Consider the following 17,051-nt stretch of genomic DNA (forward strand, 5'->3'; position numbering starts at 1 on the left):
AGATCGGTGCCTAGCCCAATCATCATCAAAGAGGCATCATGTAGCAACTGATGAGAGCAGATGCAAACTTTAGCTGCATACGTAGCAGAAGATGGCCTATTTGGCCATCATTGGCAAGAGAGGCCCCTTGGTCTTGCAAACTTTATATGCCCCAGTACAGGGGAATGCCAGAGCCAAGAAGTGGGAGTGGGTGGGTAGGGGAGTTGGGGGGTGGGTATAGGGAACTTTCGGGATAGCATTTGAAATGTAAATAATGAAAATATCTAAGAAAAAAAAAAAGAGCAGATGCAAAGACTTACAGTCAAACACTAGGCAAAGCCAGGGGTACCTCACAGAAAGGAGGGCGGGGTAGATTGCCGGAGCCAGAGGAGCCAAGAATACCAGAACATAGCCCACAGAATCAAATAAGCAGGGCTCGTGGGGCCTCACAGAGACTGAAGCAACAATCACAGACCCTGTATGGGTCTCAGCTAGGTCCTCTTATGGTTGTGTAGCTGAGTGTTCTTGTGGGACTCCTAACTGTGCTGGGGGTGGTGGGGACCCTGACTCTTTTGCCTGTTCTTGGGACCCTTGTCCTCCTACTGAGTTGCCTTGTCCAGCACTGATATGAAGTTTTGTGCCTAGTCCTATTTTAACTTGTTATATACTGTTTGTTCAATATCCCTGGGAAACCCTGATCCTTTTTTTTTTTTTTTTTTTTTTTTTCGATTTTTCGAAACAAGGTTTCTCTGTATAGCCCAGGCTGTCCTGGAACTTACTTTGTAGACCAGATTGGTCTCATACTCAGAAATCCGCCTGCCTCTGCCTCCCAAGTGCTGGGATTAAAGGCGTGCGCCGCCACTACGCCCGGCGAACTTTTTTTTTTTTTTTTAAGGGAATCAGAGAAGGGGTGGATTGGGACGGTATGGGAAAAGGGGGAGGACTGGAAAGAGTGGAGGGAGGGGAAACTGCAGTTGGGATGTAACGTATGAGAGAAAAAAAATAAATCAATAAGTGCTGGGACCCAAGCTCCAGTCCTCTTCAAGAGCAGCAAGAGCGCTTAACCTGTGTCACAATTCGCCTGCATTTCCGTGAACCAACACCAGAGGGCTGAGTCTTAGCTGCTCCACACTTACTGCCTAAGATGATAAAGAGTCTAGCCTCAAAGTGTTACTGAAAAAAGTCCCATTTCAGGTCATCAAGTTTAAGCTTTTTGGAAATACAGGTCTGCATTAAAACAAAAGTCACAGCCGGGCGTGGTGGCGCACGCCTTTAATCCCAGCACTCGGGAGGCAGAGGCAGGCGGATTTCTGAGTTCGAGGCCAGCCTGGTCTACAAAGTGAGTGCCAGGACAGCCAGGGCTATACAGAGAAACCCTGTCTTGAAAAACCAAAAAAAAAAAAAAAAAACAAAACCAAAAAAAAAAAAACAAAAGTCACTGTAGTGTAGCCTAGGAAATTAAACAATTTAGTAGTACCATATGTCAGTGAGATCAGATTTCTGCAAACCACAAACCAGAAAACAGTTGAAAAGAAATTCTGTAGGATGGTAATACCTGTGGGCCTTACCAGCAGACAAAGGCACGTGTAGACATAAGGGGAAACAAATCAAGAGCATATTAAAATAATTGTGTTGTCTCTTTAAACACAATGAAATTATCTAATTAAGCCTATATTCATTAAAGGTCAACAACACATAATTTATGTAACCCGTAAAATGCATTGTGTAAATAATAATTAAACCAACGTGCTTTTGCTTTTTCTTTTTCTCATCTCTAGCCTATTAGCCCTAGAAACACCAAAACATTGTGTGATCGGAGCACATTTAAACAGCTGCCGTGTTTCCCTGAGCCACAAACACCAAATCTCTGACAGTTCACCAAGCCTATGGCATTGTTTTCAGGAAACTGCAAAGAAGATGCTGCTGGAAAGATCATAAGTGTGAGGCCAATAGGAAAAAAAGGAAAGAAAAGATATTCTCTCCCTGTGTAAACATGGAGGGTACTAGAAACCCCAGCACTGAAAAAAAAAATCATCTAGAACAGAACCACCTAAATCACATGGTCCACAGAACACGCATGGACACAGTTAAAGCCCAATAGAAAGGTTTTATTCACCAGCTGCACTGGAACATGCCCAAATCACGCAGCCCCAAACCTCACTGTTCTTGGTCATTTAAGTACAAAAACCATATCCTGGGTTGACACACTGCGGCTGGCATGAACAGTTAGTGAGAAACAGAACCACAGAAGCCAAAACATGAGGTTAGTACTGAATAAAAATGAGGACATGCCTGCTGGTGTGGTTTTATTATAGATATGAGGGAGAGAACAGCCAGAACCATGAGATGAGAGACAGAGACAGAGAGAGACAGACAGAAAGAGACAGACAGACAGACAGACAGAAGACCAGGCGAGAAGAGGGGTGAAGAACCAGAAGGGTTCTTAGCCAAAATGGCTGAGTTATACAGAAATCAGAAATTGTGGGGGAGAAGCCCTGCCCCTGGGAGGGAGAGGTTTGAAGTAGGGGGCGGGGTGAGAAGTGCTGGGAGGAGCCATAGGTACTGAGTGAGCTTGGTCTGGATCTGACAAGTACGTTTAGATACTTAACAGCCACCTCGTGGCTACACTGACTTATCCTTTGTTCCTGTTTTGGCAAGCATCCCTGCCTATGTGCTGGGTTCCAAAACCTGATGTTGCTTCTATCATGGCGTCAGTTGTGCTTAGGTGTAGTAAGGGCTGAGAGCCTGTTACATATGGAGAAGCAAAACCAAACAGAAACTGCGAGTAGACACGCTGGAGAGACGGTTCAATGATTAAATTCTTTTTTTTTTTTTTTTTTTTTTTTTGTTATTCGAGACAGGGTTTCTCTGTGTTGCCCTGACTGTCCTGGCACTCACTTTGTAGACCAGGCTGGCCTCGAACTCAGAAATCCACCTGCCTCTGCCTCCTGAGTGCTGGGATTAAAGGCATGCGCCACCACGCCCGGCTCAATGATTAAATCTTAATGCGCTGTTTCTTCCAGAGGGCCTGAGTTCCCAGAACTCATACCAAACGTCTGTAGCTCTAGCTCCCGCAGATGCTTCATACCTCCTTGGACCCTGAATTCATATGCATTTAAAAAAAGTAAAACCAGCTGGGCGTGGTGGCGCACGCCTTTAATCCCAGCACTCGGGAGGCAGAGGCAGGCGGATTTCTGAGTTCGAGGCCAGCCTGGTCTACAAAGTGAGTTCCAGGACAGCCAGGGCTATACAGAGAAACCCTGTCTCGAAAAACCAAAAAAAAAAAAAGTAAAGCCATAGAATGGTGGTCACCGTGCTCGCTTTGGCAGCACATATACTAAAATTGGAACGATACAGAGAAGATTAGCCTAGCCCCTGCGCAAAGATGACACGCACATTAGTGAAGCGTTCCATATTTCAAAAACACAAACAAACAAACAAAACAGAATGGTGGTCACCAGAGCTGGGGGATAGAGAGTGGGGGATGGGAAAGGCTGATCAGGAGGGACTGAGCTACAGTCAGAGAGAAGCAAATTCCGCATGCCTTTGCACAGAGCAGTGACTGTCAGTAACGGTAGAACTCAAAAGCTCAAAAACAAAAGGCCTGGAAAGTTTTCACCATGAAGAAATCATAACTGTGAGATAAATAGCCTTAGCCTGATTTAAATATTTAAATATGCAATCTCTATGGGTATTTATTGCATGCTATGCTATTAATATATATAATGTTTAGACTTTGTTACCAATTCAAAGGTACACTGGGCTAGCCTTAGCATGCATAAGACCCTAGGTTTTAACCCCCAAACAACTTTTTAAAATCTCCCTAAAGCCCAGGCTGACCTGTAAATACATTTTGGAGCCCAGGCTGAACAGAACTGACAGCAATTCTCATACTTCAGCCTCCTGAGCGCTCGATGATGGGTCTGAGCACGTGACTTTAGACTTTAATTTTTTTTTTTTTTCTGTTTAAGTAAGCAGGTAACTGGTCATGGTAGAATACACCTTTAACCCAGCACTCAGATGACAGAAGAAAATATATCGCTATGAATTCCAGAATATTCAGGGCAAAAAGTGAGACCCTGTCTTTAAAAAAAAAAAAAAAACTAAATTTAATTTAAAAAGTAAGCCAGGCAGTGGTGGTGCACACCTTTAGTCCTAGCACTCAGGAGCCAGAGGCAGGCAGATCTCTGAGTTCAAAGCCAGTCTGGTCTACACAGTGAGTTCCAGGACATCCAGGGCTACACAGAAAAACCCTGTCTCACGGGATGAGAGGAACGAGGACACAGAAATAAACAAAAGTGTCCTACCATATACTCTGTAAACTGCCTAAAATTAAAATCGAGACACTAATGTTTATACTTCATTATTTGAAGACAGCCTTTAGAGTGAATGGTGGCTTCCTTTTGAGGTAAAGCGAAAGCATTATCTTATCTAAGATTCGACTCAACTGAACCTGATAGCACAGGCGTATACTAGCACTGGGAGGGTGAGACAGGAAGGCCAGTTGAAGGCTATCCTTGGTTACATGTTAAATTTGAGCCCAGTCTGGGCTATATGAGAACCTGTCTTTAAAAAGCAAACAGGAAGAAAAAAAAAAAAAGAAAGATAGATTCTGGCTTTTGAATACCTTGGCACCGTAAGCAAGCCTGATTTCCAACTACAAAGCTCTGTCTGCTGTTTAATCGCTGCCATGTTAAGAGAGTTATAAATAGATACATCAAGACCTGATACTCAATCCACAGCAGTTCTTATTAATATGAAAATCCCATTTGCACTGGCTTTTTCTACCCAACTGAATTGGCCCAGTGAGGTAATCCTGTTAAGAGCAAATCCCTGTCTCAAGAGGCCCCAGGAGGAATTGTTATTTGCATACATTTGCATACCAATCCCTAGTTGGTAAAATTCCTCATTAAGGAGTAGATTTCTCCCTTCCTGCTGACATCCAGGAAGTCAAACATTTGGCCCAGTATGTTGAATACAATTGGGCTAATCTCTCACTCCTAGGATACTTTTAATAACTACAGCTACTTATTTTAAATGAAGTAAAACGTTTTACAGAGAAATTTTCCACTGGGGATAAGAGACAGGTTGGTCAAAGTGGATATTCATTAGGGGGAGTCTGAAGGAAAGAATTAAGAAAGACTTATAAAAGCCAGCCAGTCCAGGTGCACTATCCCTCTCGAGCTGGCCAGAGAAGCCCAGCCCAAGAGCAGGAGCCACCCTGGGTCTGCGACGTTCTCCTTCCCAGTCTGCTAACGCATCTGCATTCCTGTTCTCTTTAGCCTACTTCCCTTTTTCCCGGCACTCTAGTCTTCCTAACCGTTCTTATCTTCTTGTCCTCATCGCCCCTCCATCCCTCACCCCCACCCTCACCCCGGTCTGAGAAACGGAAATAACTTCCAGATTAAGGTTGCAGAATGGCAAGAGGATTTGCACTCTTGCTTGCTTGGCTTTCATTTCAGTTCCTATGGCTCCTCCTAGCACTTCTCACCCCGCCCCCACCTTAGACCTCCCCGACCTAGGTGCTGGCCCTGGCATTCTTTCTCCCATCTTCTGGACCCTATTCCCTATATAGCTCAGCTATTTTGAGCCACGCCCTCTCTTGGCTCTGGCTGGCTTCTCTCTTGGTCTTTGGTTCCCATGCATGCCTCTTTCCCTCAGGTAAGTGGCCAATTGTTTTGAGAGCAGGCTCTCTGTCTATACCAGCAACCCTATTTAAATAATGTTTTTCCGAAGTCTCCAGTGCAAACGCTGAGGCATTTCTGGCTAAGGATTTGCTGAAATAGTGTTGACAACGGGTGCTTGCAGTCTCTATGCCTGAATGTTGAGACACAGGCGCATTATCGACCGCACGCCCCACCTCAGCCAGACTCTAATGGCCTCCATCTCCTCCGGATGCTGTATTTTTACAGCAACCCCCCCCCCCGCGCGCGCGCGCCTTTCCTGTCAAAGAGCTTGTTTTCTTTCATTATACATCTGTAATTCAGAGCTGGGGAGATGGCCCAGTCAGTAAGTGCCCGAAGATTTGCGTTCAGATCCAGCGAAAGCCGGTCCAGCAGTGTGCGTCTGACACCTCAGCACTGAGAGCGAGGAGCACAAGGAGACAGGTAAATCCAGGGAGCTCATTAGTCAGTCACCCTAATCAACTTGATGAGCAACAGGTTCAGTGAGTCTCCAAAATAAGGCAACACCCAGGGCCTGGTGAAGCACACCTTTAATTCAAGTGCTCAGAAGGCAGAGACAAGCAAACCTCAGTGAAGTCGAGACTAGCCTAGTTTATACAGGTCCAAGACAACCCACACTACAAAAAGAAAGCCTAGGCTCAAAAAACTAACTAAATAAATAAATAAAAATTTAAAACAGGACAAAGAACAATTAAGAAAGACATCTGGGGCTGGAGAGATGGCTCAGTGGTTAAGAGCAGTGACTGCTCTTCTAGAGGTCATGAGTTCAATTCCCAGCAACCACATGATGGCTCACAACATTACAGATCTGTAATGGAATCTGATGCCCTCTTCTGGTCTGTCTGAAGACAGCTACAGTGTACTCGTCATAACATATATAATAAATAAAATCTTTTAAAAAAAAAAAGAAAAGAAGAAGAAGAAGCAGCCAGGCGTGGTGGCACACGCCTTTAATCCCAGCACCCAGGAGGCAGAGGCAGGTGGATTTCTGAGTTCGAGGCCAGCCTGGTCTACAGAGTGAGTTCCAGGACAGCCAGGGCTATACAGAGAAACCCTGTCTCGAAAAAAACAAAAAACCAAAAAAAGAAAGAAAGAAAGACATCTGAAGTTGACCTGTGGTCTCCACATGCATATGTGCATGCAAATTTGTACATACCTACAAACATAGGCACGAGATAGATAGGTGATAGAAAGATGATAGACAATAAATAGATGATTGCTTGATCTAAGATAGATGATAATTAACAGATAGGTGGATATACAACACAGTCATGTTCAGAGGGACACAAATATAGTCCCAGTTATTCTCTGTGAGGCAGAAGTGGGAAGGTCACTGCAGCCAAGAAGTCCAAGATCAACCTGGGTGACAGAGTAAGATCCTATCTCTAGTAACTGTAATGTGTTCTCATCACTGGGGACTTTGAGAATAAATCATTAGAGGACATGATAATAGTCACAAGGTTGCTAGGGAAGGGGAGTGTGTTATTCCCTGGGCACTACTCTAACGAGTGACCAAAATAAACAAAAATCAGATGGTTTTGAGCAAAATGAAATCAGTGTAGAAGGGTGAGTCCCCTGGAGGCTCTGGGGAGAAACAATGTCTGGATTCTCTTCCTGTCACTGGTGACTCCCAGAAACTCTTGGCCTCTTCTGTCTTGGCTGCAAAACAGTCACTGACACTATGGTCACATGCCCTCCCTGTGTGTCACTGTGTGCCATCTCCTCTACTGACAAGGACTCAAAGAAGTTCACTAGAAACCCTGAACTACAAATGTCATCTCCACATCTTTATTTTATTATATTTTATTTATTTATTTATTTATTTATTTATTTATTTATTTATTTATTTTGGTTTTTCGAGACAGGGTTTCTCTGTATAGCCCTGGCTGTCCTGGAACTCACTTTGTAGACCAGGCTGGCTTCGAACTCAGAAATCCACCTGCCTCTGCCTCCCGGGTGCTGGGGTTAAAGGCGTGGGACACCACACCCGGCTTCCACATCTTTAATTTAACCAGCCTAGTTGTTGTGATCATAAAAAGAGAGAGCTATTAAGATATGTTCTGTCAGGGTGTGGGGAAAGGGGTGGCTCGGCAGGCCCATGCCAAGGCATCCCTTCACCCTGAGAGACCAGCCACACACCTGTATAGTATAGAATAGAGTTTATTTAGGACATGGGGAGGGGAGTTAAGAGGGTAGCAGAGGAAGAGAAAGGCAGAGAGAAGGAGAGAGTAGAGAAGTAGAGGCCGGCCATGACCATGTGGTGAGAGGGGGAAAGAGAGGGGGAATAAGGGGGGAAGAGAGAGAGGCAAGAGTACAACAGAGACAAGAGAGAGAGGAGGAGGAGCCAAGCAGCCCCTTTTAAGTGGTCCAGGCCTACCTGGCCATTGCCTGGTAACTGGGGGCTGCTGCCAGGTAACTGTGGGGGTGGAGTCCAGACATAATACCAACAATAGTGGTCCACACCTGCAATTCCAACTACTTGCAAAGCTGAGGGCCAGAGGATTTACAATCTCTGGTAAAGAAATTAGAAATCTCTTGTGAAGGGAATTTAGCAACTCGCTTTGCGACATTTCCTGGGTAGCCATGAACAGACCTGCCTAGACTGGAGACCCAAACAGATGGGTAAATTGATTCCACTCACATCTAGCTTGGTGAACTGGTCATGGGGGTTTCTTGTTTGTTTGTTTGTTTGTTTGTTTGGGGGGTTTTCTTGTTGCTGCTGCTGCTGCTGCTTGTATTTCTGTTTTTTGTTTTGTTTGAGACAGTGCTTCTCTGCGTAGCCCTGCCTATCTTGGAACTCACTCTGTAGACCAGACTGGCCTTGAACTCAGAGACTGACCTGTCTTTGAGTCTCCAGTGCTGGGTCTAAAAGTGTGGGTCACCACGGCCCATCTTCAGTGGGGTGCCTTGCAGGAGCATGGCTAGTTAAAGGCAGTTATGTCATCAAAAGGCCCGCCACAGCAGTAATGAGGACTTGTGGAACCTGCAGGCAGCTCCCCCGAGTCTCTTCTCCGCAGCCATTGGTTATTGCTAGAGGAGGAGCCTTGTAACTTTCATGGCCTTGTAAACCTCCTGAGCCTAATGCCCTTCCCTACTTCCTCATAACAAAACCTCATCTCCTATCTCAAAATGAAGAGGAAGAGGAGGAAGAAAGAGGGAAGGAGAAGAAAAAAAAAAAAAGAGCCAGGATGTTCTCAGGGATTAAACAGTTGGCTAGCACACATTAGGCCCTGGATTCCACCTCTAGTGTCACAGATAAAACAAGGATCATCAGGCCAGGTAACTATGGTGCACACCTTTAATTCCTGCAGGTGGATCTCTGAGTTCAAGGACAGCCTGGCCTACAGAGTGAGTTCCAGGACAGCCAGGGCCACACACACACACAAAAAAAAAACCTATCTCTCTAAAAATAAAAAAATTAAAATACATTATTTTTAAGATGGAGAGAGGAGCTCATGGACTGTACCCCTCCCTGAGAGCAGAGTGGCAGTTCTGGTTTCTGAACGAGGGTAGCATTGAATTCAGTGTTACAGCAGCTAGTAACTTGCTGGTGCTCCAGTGAATACCACCCCATTCATGCACATGCAAGCAGCCCTAATTGTAACCTTGGTAGGTTACAGAAAAACAGCAAAAACAAAAAGATATGAAAAGAGATTTGTGGAAGATGGAGGGTTTGAGGAGAAGAGGGATCTGTCCCTGTGATAAACACCAGGACCAACAGCAGCTTCGGTGAGGAAAGGGCTTTAGTTCATCTTACCCTTCCAGGGCACAGCCCCTCGTTGCCAGAAGTTGGGACAGCCAGGGTTATGGAGTAAGATCCTGTTTTTTAAAAAGAACAACAGATGGCAGAAATGAAAGAAGGAAGGAGGGGCCTGAAATCTAGATTTGGGCTGTGGGGTTATTTAGTTCTTCCACACTCAGCAAACTCCACCCTGTATTCCTAAATCAGTGTGTGACATTTTGTTATGCTGTGAGACCCTGAGTATTCTTGAAAAACATCCAAGGCATACGCCCAGGGCTCAGGTCCATCTGTGAGCACAGAGAGATAATGCCTTTTTCCTATCTGGAGGGCACTGGAAGTGGTGGATAGATTGTTGAAAACTGCTCGGGTCTCTTTGGAGCTTTTTCTAGAAGCAGAGAAAGAAGGCAGTAACGGGCAATCTTCACAGCATTTGGAGAAACTGAAATACGTAATTCTGAAATTCCCCCATGGGACAAAGCACATCAAGGAGAGTTGCAGCCTTTAAACCATGCAGAATTTTCACATTCTCTGCTCCTGATAATGCAGATCAATACAGAATCTGTGGGAAGCAAGTTAGAATTACAAATCTACACAAATCAGCCCAGTAATTCTACATCTTGAATCCTACATATTACACAGATAGTTCACTCACATACAGAAAAAATGTTTTAATTATTTCCTTGTTGTTGTTGTTGTTGTTGTTTGGTTTTGGTTTTGTTTTTGAGACAGGGTTTCTCTTTATAGCCCTGGCTGTCCTGGAACTCACTTTGTAGACCAGGCTGGCCTCGAACTCAGAAATCCGCCTGCCTCTGCCTCCCGAGTGCTGGGATTAAAGGTGTGCACCGCCACACCTGGCAAAGATATTTATAAGCTGTCTTCAGACACACCAGAAGAGGGCATCAGATCTCATTACAGATGGTTGTGAGCCACCATGTGGCTGCTGGGATTTGAACTCAGGACCTTTGGAAGAGCAGTTGGTGCTCTTAACCACTGAGCCATCTCTCCAGCCCCTTTTTAATTATTTCTACATAGTTGGGTGCAGTGAACACTTTTAATCCCAGCATTCAAAAGAGAGAGGCAGGCAGATCTCTAAATTCACAGCTAGCTTGATCTACAGAGCTAGTTCCAGGATAACCAGGGCTATACAGAGAAAGCCTGTCTAAATATATATTTTTCACATATAAAGATATATATATGTATATGTGTATGTATGTGTACACATATATAAATACACCCTCATATATACATATTTACATGTGTGTGCATGAATGTGAATGTTATGTGTGTGCCAATGCCCCAGGAGGCCAGAAGAGGGTGTTGGATTCCTTAGAACTGAATTTACAAGTGGTTATAAGCTGTCCAACCCAGGTACTGAGAACTGAATTTATCTCTTCAGGAAGAGCAGGGACGCGCTCTCTGCTACTGAATCAGCCATCTCTCCAGCCCCTTAACAGAATTTTAAAGAGAAAGAACCTACCCTGCTCCACCCCCCAAAAATGACTTTTGAAGGAAGTGCTGTTTGAGGACGTTTAGGTTCCGACTGACTGGGCCTTTAATGAGAGACAGATTCTTCAGTGAGTTGACAAGGCTGGGAAGGGGGGGGCCTCTGAAATGCCTAAGATGAGGGGAGGGTGCAAGGACATGTCTCTTCACACTCACTTAGGCAGTTCCCATTGCCCTTCCTCATTGTGCTCCTGAGGCCCATTCAAAGCTAACACTCATCCGCCAATGACATTTGGTACATGGGTAACCGTGGGCAACCAGCTTCACCCTCCGTTGTCTTAGCAACAGTGATGTTCTTCAGTGGGGTTTCTGCTGTGAAGTAATCATCCTTCTTTGAGGTGGACTCCTCTACATTAGCAGGTTTTTTTTTTTTTAACATCAATGACATTTATGAATAAGCCTCAATTAGATGCAATTACAACTGAACTGTTAAGTGAGGCTGTGAATTGAGTCAGATTTGCATATCCTTCCATCAAACCTGGCAAGCCCATGAATTGTGTGCCTGGTGCCATTCAAGGAAAGGGTGCCATTTGCTGTTGAAAACCACCTGCCGTGCTCCAATTAAAGATGGGCAGCCTCTCCTCCTTATCCTTACCTCCTCTTCAAAGACAAATAGGAGTAGACGCCACAGCTTCCCCTTCTAGCTCAATAAAAAAGAAAAAGTAGCCTAATATAGGTAGCCTCACATTCACCTAGAAAACCCACAAGTTTGCATGGCGTAGAGTCACTCTGCTGGAAAAAAGACAGAGATTCCGAATCACCTCTCATAGATCCTCCTGCTCCTGCCACTAACTCCTGCCCGGGGCCAGTTATGAAATATTTAAGTTGTTTGAAAGATGACACTGAGATGTCAGAGGTCAGTGGAAAGTGACTCAGTCTTGGAAGCTCAGGACTGGCTACTGAAAGACAAGCTCCCTAATGGCTCTCATGACCCCTGAACTCCTGAATTTAATGGCTATATCTGGCCCACCCACACTCAAACACATTATGATCTCCCCTGCCTTCATAGAATCCCATTGCATGGGCTCTCTTAGAGGTTGTAGTGGTTTGTATATGCTCGGCCCAGGGAGTGGCGCTATTAGGAGGTGTGGCCTTGTTGGAGTAGGTGTGCCACTGTGGGTGTGGGCTAGAAGACCTTCATGCTAGCTACCTGGAAGGGAGTAGTCTGCCAGCAACCTTCAGAGGAAGATGTAGAACTCTCAGCAACTCCTGTACCAGTCTGCCTGGATCCGGCCATGTTCCTGCCTTGATGATAATGGGCTGAACCTCTGAACCTGTAAGCCAGCCCCAATTAAATGTAGTCCTATTACAGTTGCCTTGGTCCTGGTGTCTGTTCACAGCAGTAAAACCCTAGCTAAGACAGTTCAAGCCACCCTTGTCCTGCTATGGAAATACAATCTGGAAGAAAGCAAAGGAAAGAAGCTTTAGCTATTGCTCTAACCTTGGGCATACTCTTGTTCCAAGTAGGTGACTTATGCTCCTTTGAGCCCTCTGGCTTGTGGTGGGGATAGGTAGGGAAGATGGAGGGAGAGCCCTGTGCTTAGATCACTGCTTCTGCATGTCCAAATCCCATCAATCCGCTTTTGGCCTCATAAAAAGGATGATACATAATTTAGAGTCAATAGTCCCAATAAAAGCAGCTTGCCATTCTAACATCAATCCTAGTGCTCAGCTTTCGGAAGCATCATGAGGCCTCCCATGGGTTTCTGGTGCTGTAGTTTACTGATGATGGCCCCTGTTGGTGCAAGTTTGAAGGTATCATCAAAATAGGCAGCTGTCTGACACATCTGCAGGGCTTGTATCTTGGCTGCGATCCATTCAAAGCTGTTTTAAAGCAGATTTTATTTCTGGAAACAAGGATATTAAGGCAATCTAAGAATTATGTGGTCAAAGAATTGTTTAGAGGGTGGGGCTGAGACAGGGTTTCTCTGTGTAGCCCTGAATGTCCTGAAACTCACTCTGTAGACCAAACTAGCCTTGAAATCAGAAATCCAACTGCTTCTGCCTCCCAAGTGCTGGGATAAAAGGCGTGCGCCACCACACCTGCCTGCTTTACGAACTTTTTTAAAAAAGATTTATTTACAGCTGGGCGTGGTGGCGCACGCCTTTAATCCCAGCACTCGGGAGGCAGAGGCAGGCGGATTTCTGAGTTCGAGGCCAGCCTGGTCTACAAAGTGAGTTCCAGGACAGCCAGGGCTATACAGAGAAACCCTGTCTCGAAAAACCAAAAAAAAAAAAAAAAAAAGATTTATTTATTTATTGTAAGTACACTGTAGCTGTCTTCAGACACCCCAGAAAAGGGAGTCAGATCTCGTTACGGATGGTTGTGAGCCATCATGTGGTTGCTGGGATTTGAACTCCAGACCTTCGGAAGAGCAGTCGGTGCTCTTACCCGCTGAGCCATCTCACCAGCCCTTTTATGAACTTTTTAAAAACACTGTTTTGTTTTGTTGTTTTGTTTAAATTAAAAAAAAAAGGCTGGTTGCCAATCAGTTGGGCACACGCCTTTAACCCCAGAACTCCAGAGCAGAGGCAGGAGACTCTCTGTGTTTGAGGCCAGCCTGATCTACAGAGCTCCAGGACAGCCAGGGCTACACAGTGAAACCCTGTCTTGAAATAAACAAACAAACAAAAGGCGTACAATCAAAACTACAGAAGATAGCCACATATGTTTTACGTTTCCTCTGGGTCCTTTAGCCCTCCGTGGGAGAGTAAAATATGTCCTGAAGACTTGAAGTTTGGTGGCTGGAGAGATGGCTCGGTGCTTAAGCATTGACTGCTTATCTAGAGTTTAGTTTTCAGTACCCAAGTCCCAGCTCCCTCTCAGACAGCTTACAAACTCCAGTTCCAAGGCGTCAGATGCCCTCTTCTGGCCTCCTTGGGGATCACTACACACAGTCACATGGACATACACACATAGTTGGGTTTGGGGTTTGGTTTTGGTTTTGGTTTTTCAAGACAGGGTTTCTCTGGGTAGCCCTGGCTGTCCTGGTCCTCACTCTCTAGACCAGTCTGACCTGCCTCTGCCTCCCGAGTGCTGAGATTAAAGGCGTGCGCCACCACTGCCCAGCCACACATAGTTTTTGTGTGTCATTTTTGGTTTGTGCTTTGTTTTCTTGAGATAGGGTCTCACTATGTAGCCTTGGATAATATGGACCAATCACTATGTAGACCAGGCTAGCCTGGAATTCAGAGAACTAACTGCTTCCTGAATACTGAGATTAAAGGTGTGTCCTGCCATACCCTGGTCTAAAATAAATCTTTTTTTTTTTTTAAGGATGAAGAAGAGATCTGTCAAAGCCACAGTACTCATATGTTATTTTATGATTTATTTATTTGCTTTATATGAGTATACTATAGTTGTCTCCAGACACACCAGAAGAAGGCACCAGATCCCATTACAGGTGGTTGTGAGGCACCATGTGCTTGCTGGGAATTGAACTCAGGACCTCTGGATGAGCAGTCAGTGCTCTTAACTGTTGAGCCATCTCTCCAGCCCCAGTACTCAGTTATTTGAGCTTTGGAGCTCAATCACAGTGTGCTCTAACATCAAAAGTATTTGAATAATTGGAAACTGCCTTACAAATGCTTCGATATGGACCTTTAGTCAATAACACCCGTTTTCCCCTTCGGTCTGGTTGATGGTCGCTTGCTTTGGATACTGAGTCCATTCCTATCTCTTTCCCCTTCGGACTGGTTGATGGTTGCTTGCTTTGGACACTGAGTCCATTCCTATCTTGGGTTGCTTTCAAATTCTCAGTGTCCCTGCCTTGGCTTCCCAAGTGCTGGGATTACAGATGTCAGCAAGGATACCTGGTCCTAGCCTCAGTATGTTTTAATTAAAATATTTAATTAAAATATTAAAATACTAGCAGGGCGTGGTGGCGCATGCCTTTAATCCCAGCACTCGGGAGGCAGAGGCAGGCGGATTTCTGAGTTCGAGGCCAGCCTAGTCTACAAAGTGAGTGCCAGGACAGCCAGGGCTACACAGAGAAACCCTGTCTCGAAAAACCAAAAAAAAAAAAAATATATATATATATATATATATATTAAAATAATATTTAATTCTTGCACACTAATGCAAGAATTAAACTCAAGTACTAAAATAGTTAAGACGAGTACGACACACACCCCCTCCCAAAAAAGTAAGAGCTGGTCATGATGGTGACACTTGCAATCCCAGCACTTGGGAGGTGGAGGCAGGGGGGTCATGAATTGCAGCTACATAGGGAGGTAAAGGCCATCTTAGGCTACTTGGAAGGAAGGAAGGAAGGAAGGAAGGAAGGAAGGAAGGAAGGAAGGAAGGAAGGGAGACAAAAAGACAGGTCTAGCAGGTCTGGCAGCACAGTCCTGTAATCCCAGATTTTCAGGAGGCTGAATATAGACAGATACAAATAGAACATAGATATACTGCAGACAAAACACTCATGCACATAAGATAAATAGATTTTTTTTAAAAAAATGTTTTTAAGAGTGACCGGAAAGAGGGACCATCTAGAGACTGCCATATCCAGGGATCCATCCCATAATCAGCCTCCAAACGCTGACACCATTGCATGACACACTAGCAAGAGTTTGCTGGAAGGACCCTGATATAGCTGTCTCTTGTGAGACTAGGCCGGGGCCTAGCAAACACATAAGTGGATGCTCACAGTCAGATATTGGATGGATCACAGGGCCCCCAATGGAGGAGCTAGAGAACGTATCCAAGGAGCTAAAGAGATCTGCGACCCTGTAGGTGCAACAACATTATGAACTAACCAGTACCCCGGAGCGCTTGACTCTAGCTGCATATGTATCAAAAGATGGCCTAGTCGGCCATCACTGGAAAGAGAGGCCCATTGGTCATGCAAACTTTATATGCCCCAGTACAGGGGAACACCAGGGCCAAAAAGTGGGAGTGGGTGGGTAGGGGAGTTGGGGGGGGGGATATGGGGGACTTTTGGGATAGCATTGGAAATGTAATTGAGGAAAATACGTAATAAAAAAATATTAAAAAAAAAGAGTAATCTGGCTAAACATTCATCATCTTTCACAGCTCTATAGGTTCACTGAGAGGTAAAAACCATAACTAAGTTATTATTATGTATTATTATTATTATTAATAATTATTGTACACATAAAAATCAGTTAATGTTTTATCTTCTGTCCTTGCACCAGTAATAAATTATTAAGTCCAAAAAAAAAAAAGAGTGACCGAAGAGGGCCAGGCGTGGTGGTGCACGCCTTTAATCCCAGCACTTGGGAGGCAGAGGCAGGTGGATTTCTGAGTTCGAGGCCAGCCTGGTCTACAGAGTGAGTTTCTAGACAACAGCCAGGGCTACACAGAAAAACCCTGTCTTGAAAAAGAGTGACCGGAGAGACAGTTCAGTGGTTAAGCGCATTTACTGTTCTTGCAATAGTCTCAAGTTTGTTTCCCAGCACCCAGGCTGGGCAGCTCACAGCTGCCTCCAACTCCAGCCCTTCGCCTTCACGGGCACCACTCTCACGTGTACAACCAATTCACAAAACTACACACATACCATAGATAAAAAATAAAATAAAAATGTAAATGGAAGCCGGGCGTGGTGGCGCACACCTTTAATCCCAGCACTCGGGAGGCAGAGGCAGGCGGATTTCTGAGTTCGAGGCCAGCCTGGTCTACAAAGTGAGTTCCAGGACAGCCAGGGCTATACAGAGAAACCCTGTCTGGAAAAACCAAAAAAAAAAAAAAAAAAAAAATGTAAATGGTTTGGGGGCTGGAGAGATGGCTCAGAGGTTAAGAGCACTGACTGCTCTTTCAGAGGTGCTGAGTTCGATTCCCAGCATCATCTCTTGCTTCATTTGGGGATCCACATCTTCTGACTGCAGAGGGCACCAGGGGTGAAAGTGGTACACAGACTTAAGTCCAGGCAAAACATCCACACTCGTGAAACAGTAAAATAATATTTAAAAGATAAAAATAAATAAACGCATAAAAAGAAAAGAATGAATTTAGCTTTTTATGCACTTAGCATGCATGCAAGGAAAGCCTGATGAATCTTAATGACACAGTGACAGATTCAGATACTCACTCCTCTGTAATGACTGCATGTTGACAAATATTGCAAGGCCCACATGATCCCATCATCACTGAGAACACATGGCTCAGGGCACCATCCAGA

At 44.9% G+C, this 17,051-nt stretch overlaps 1 non-coding gene across 1 annotated transcript; it reads left to right on the forward strand.

The window, feature by feature from the left end:
• The first annotated feature begins 3,292 nt into the window (after positions 1-3,292).
• On the forward strand, positions 3,293-3,399 carry LOC115031696 (U6 spliceosomal RNA). Its single transcript, XR_003837356.1, has one exon. It is a non-coding gene; the product is annotated as a U6 spliceosomal RNA (small nuclear RNA).
• The last annotated feature ends 13,652 nt before the right edge of the window (positions 3,400-17,051 follow it).

Source organism: Mus caroli, unplaced genomic scaffold (genome assembly GCF_978045245.1).
Source record: "Mus caroli unplaced genomic scaffold, Mus_caroli_1 scaffold_8, whole genome shotgun sequence".
Taxonomy (NCBI): Eukaryota; Metazoa; Chordata; class Mammalia; order Rodentia; family Muridae; genus Mus; species Mus caroli.